Below are 4,609 nucleotides of genomic sequence, written 5' to 3'. Positions count from 1 at the left end.
CGTATAATTATAAAAAAATAAATTTAGACGAAAATGATATAAAAATATGCAGTAAACTTAATAAAACGAAACAATATTCGAAACATTATCGTTCAATTATAATCTGAAGAGATAAGACTGGTAAGAAACTATAAGACTTGAAGTCAACAAAAAGAAATTCGTGAACTTCTGTTCAGTTGCACAACTTTCCTACTCATCATTCACACGTGTTACACCACGTTTCCCCATAAAAAGGAAACAATCAAGAGTATGTAAGTGATCCGTAAATCTACAGTATTCTCATTTCGCTACCCTTCTTCGACCACGTGTCTCTCTTCAGCAGTTCACAATCACGTCACACGTTACTCAATGACACGAAGTCAACGAACCTCGTCGATGACGTATGAAGAAGTCGCAGCCGAATATCGATTCGATTCTAATAGAATCCCAAGCAATTGCAAAACGGCAGAGTCATCGGTATTTTGTAAAACACAGCTTAACATCATCCCCTCAATACCAAGCGGATTCCTACGAATATCAGTCAGATGTATGGGTATTTTCGTTTTTAATCTCAAGATAAGACGCATGCAACTTAAAATAAGCGAACTTTGGTCACTGAACCTGTTCTAGGGTTCAGCGCGGAATCTTGAAACGATGTTGACGGTGTTTCATCTTATTTTAGAACGCTGATAAATGCGGAAAAGGCAATCGCGATCGCGCCCTAATACCATTATTTATGTAGAATATCGGCATTCTATCATCTGACTGACGTTTATTCTCAAGACTCGTAGAACTCGAACGAGATACAACTTTTCTATTCACAGTGCCTAACATCCTCAAAATGTTACACTTAAGGGTTGCTGTAAATTATTATGCTGTTTGTTATCTGAAGAACATGCTACCGCGAGAATTTATGGATTTCAAGGGTTGTACCAGTGTGAATTTATCTAGACATAATAATGTCGGTGTTTTCTCTGCGATAAGAGCAAACATCGAATCAAGAAACAGCTTCGAGTTGAGACATCTCTTAAAGTCGGTAGATATAGAAAGATAACATTTTGTTTTGGCACGGAAGTGCAGAGTTTTGAGTTCGCGTTTACGCTACTAAAGTAGCTACGCTAGTAAAGTTGTCAATTACCGTTTGACACCATTATCAATGAAATAGTATGATAAAAGAAACAGATGCTGTCCGGAAATATTTGATTGGATACGCAAGCAACTTTTATTGGAATTAAATCATGATCACAACAGTTTTTCATGGACATTCAGTTTTGTTAAAATGTATCCTGTATTCGACTTTTTTAAAGTAATAAAAACATTTTTATAATACTAATTCTTCAACTCAAGAAAAGGGTCTAGCCGGATAAAATGGTCTAATCGATCCTTGATTCAAGTTCAACTCACGATCGAACATTCGATAGTGTATTCAACGAAACCATTTCATGCCAATTTTCAACCCCCTATTTCAATCTGAAGTATCATACAATTTAATATTTTGCTTGGGTGCATACAAGAAAGGTATTCCAAGCTTTATTATGTTGTGTTCTTTTATATTTGCTCCGGAAAATATACCTACGAGCAATATCTTCACATCTCTTGCACGTTGCGGAAACTAGATATCTGAGAAATGAAATCTTCGCCAAGGGGTGTTTTTCGTATTTTCACGCAAGCGAGTAATAGGAGGTGCTTGCGAGGGGAAAAATGGGTCTATTTAAGAAAGAAACTCCGGCAAATAGACAAAGTGAGGCAACTTAACGAAACTGTAATAATTTCTTAGACCTCGTGTTGTGTTTATTACATGCAGCTATGGATAGTAGTTCCTACAACTGTGAACCTTCGTAATAAGCTGTAATCCTCGTGAAATAAGTCGAGTTTTAATGAAAAAATGAAAAAACTAATCCGGCACGATTTTATAAGATATTTTAATATTCAGAATTTGAAAAAATCACAAGGATTAGCCATAAAACCTAAATTTATTTTTTACGCTTTCTTTTTCATATCTCAGAGATATTGAGAATTTCGTTTTACTATTTCTGAAATTAATTTGTTCCACATTTATAAAGATAAAAGCCGAAAATGCCTCGCAGATGATTTTCAGCTTTTCATTATGCGAATCTATAATTGGGAAAACTTTGTACTCCGTTTTACGTAACCGAATTCGTGGAAACGTGATAAAGCGGAAAGTATTTCTCACTCTCTACATCGTAATTCTCGTTCGATATTAAGAACGAAGAATGAAACATTGGCCTTAGCTCCTCGCGAAAGTGGATCCTCACGTCCTAAGTCACTCATCGTCGTTACATACGGTGGTACAGTAGTGTGCAAAAGTTTCCACTCAGAAATATTTATCACATTATTTTTCCGAAACGGTATAGAAATCGGTATTAATGATTATTAATATTATTTAATATCCAGAAATCTTGAGAAAACAATGGAGTAAAATAGTTTTATTTTTTAATTTAATAGTCATATTAAGTAAAAGCAAAAGACAAGAGTTACAGAAGTAAATTTTTATTAAAAGTGACACACACTTACTCCAAGTTAAGGTTTATTTGTAATTTAATTTATTTTGTAAAACAGTCCGGTTAGAAACTTCTAAATAGGCAATTTTAATAATTTCATACAAACAATACATGCAGAATAATAAATACTATATAATTGTGATACTGTTTCTGTTCATTTATCACAGATGTACACTGAATAATAATTAAACTTAACTGCGTCTGCATCATGCATCCAAATATTGTTAAATACTAAAAAGAAATTTTTTTCAAATTTTTATTTAACTTTTGCTCACTTCTGTATATCCATTGTTATTACACATTGACGAGGATATAATAAATAACATTCATAAGCTTCACGAGAATGGCTGTCATATAAAATCACCGGTAGATAATTTTACGCGTTTCACTGATCCGGTTTACTTTGGCCGCGGATCACTATTTTCCTCCTATCATCATCGAAATACCATCTCGCCTTCAGAATTCCAGCACTGTGTTTGAAGATGTTCGAACGAAATCGACAACGCAAATCTGCTCGGGTCTACGTGTGACTAATCAACTCCACAGCTCTATAATCATCGTTTCCCTTTCTGCTACCGTATGCTTTACTTTACTTGTGAAGATGAGCTCTATCACATTGCATATTTATGGCATGTGCGAAGCATTCGAAGGATTCCCGAGGGTGGCTACTAACAAGAGGCTTATATTTTCCATCTTTCCATCCAATTTGCTTTGAATCTTACGACTGGTTATGACCTATTTCTAGACCTGCTTCATCCATTTCCTCTTTGAGTCACGAATTTTTACAGACACATTTATGGAACACAAACACCATGCATACATATAAGTTTTTAGGGCCTCTTATTAAGAATCATAAAAATTTCAAAATTCGAAATAGCAGATTCAGTATGACGGATAAAGTAGTTAGATGAAAACCAAGCTATGTATACTTCTGTTACGATAATATTATATGAGTAGTAGAAGTTATTTAAATTATGTCAAAAGTTACACTTCGTATGAGATGAGGTGAAATGTTTCAATACTTTTGGACGATGGTATACATACATATGTATAATAGTGATAATGATAAAGAGTCATTACTTGTGAAGATAAAACTAATTGAAATATTACGTTCAAAACGCTATATTATATTACGTTACTGGCATTGCATGTTGTAAGACAAACTTTCTATAGGATTCTGTGTGTATCTGACATGGTACGTGCGCCGATACACGTACTGTAAGAAACACATCCTCCAATGAATGACCATTCAGTGCAGAAGTATGGTTTCCATTAATTTCACTGACCCTGATTCGCCGCCGTCTGCCAAAACTCGAATTACGTGATAAATCATTCAAGGTTCAAGTGATACGAGGACTGACAGTCACGTACTCAAATCTTTTTTTTATTCACTAATTAATTATTCAGTTATATTATTTTTCTATTACGTAAAATTCGAACGAGAAGAAACGTGCTTTCAAAAAAGAGGAGAATCGGAATGTTTCTCAGCGAAATGGATTATCAAAATCGAGGACAGTGAAATTTAACAAGAGTACCGTTCGAAAATCGAACATAAATACTCATAAGTATTGTACATTTACGCTCAATATATTTAAATGTCAGGCTTAAAGTATTGAATGGATGACGATTCGTAACGATTGAAAACAGCACAGATGTGTCACATGTTGGGTCATAATATGGGTCAAAAATTTTTACAACGTGACGTATTTGAATTCAATTGTATTCAGTTTCGATAAAGTATCGCGCATGTTTCACTCCGAAACCGAACGCGAACGTAGCCCGGGACGAAAATTGATTATCTAATTAGCTGCGTTCGTGATCACGTAGATCTTTCTTGGAAGTAGTTTAAGGACTTTCCAAGAGCTATCAGCTATCGGTTATCATTATCGTGGGAGTTTCGAGGTACACGCGTTACATTCACGATATCCCTAATAGGCAAATTTACAAGTATTGTAAGTTGGAAGTGTTTGTTCATTAAATAATATACAATGAGTCATTGTTAATTATTTAGCTCATTTGTGTATTTACAGAAAAATAAAAGTTACTTCTGTAGAATTCTGTAAAATTTCACTTGTAAATGAATTATTTTGTTCGTATTATTAATGAGA

This window comes from Ceratina calcarata, unplaced genomic scaffold (assembly GCF_001652005.2).
Source record: "Ceratina calcarata isolate Rehan_Ccalc_2016 unplaced genomic scaffold, ASM165200v1 scaffold206.2, whole genome shotgun sequence".
Taxonomy (NCBI): Eukaryota; Metazoa; Arthropoda; class Insecta; order Hymenoptera; family Apidae; genus Ceratina; species Ceratina calcarata.
This window is presented reverse-complemented; position numbering follows the sequence as displayed.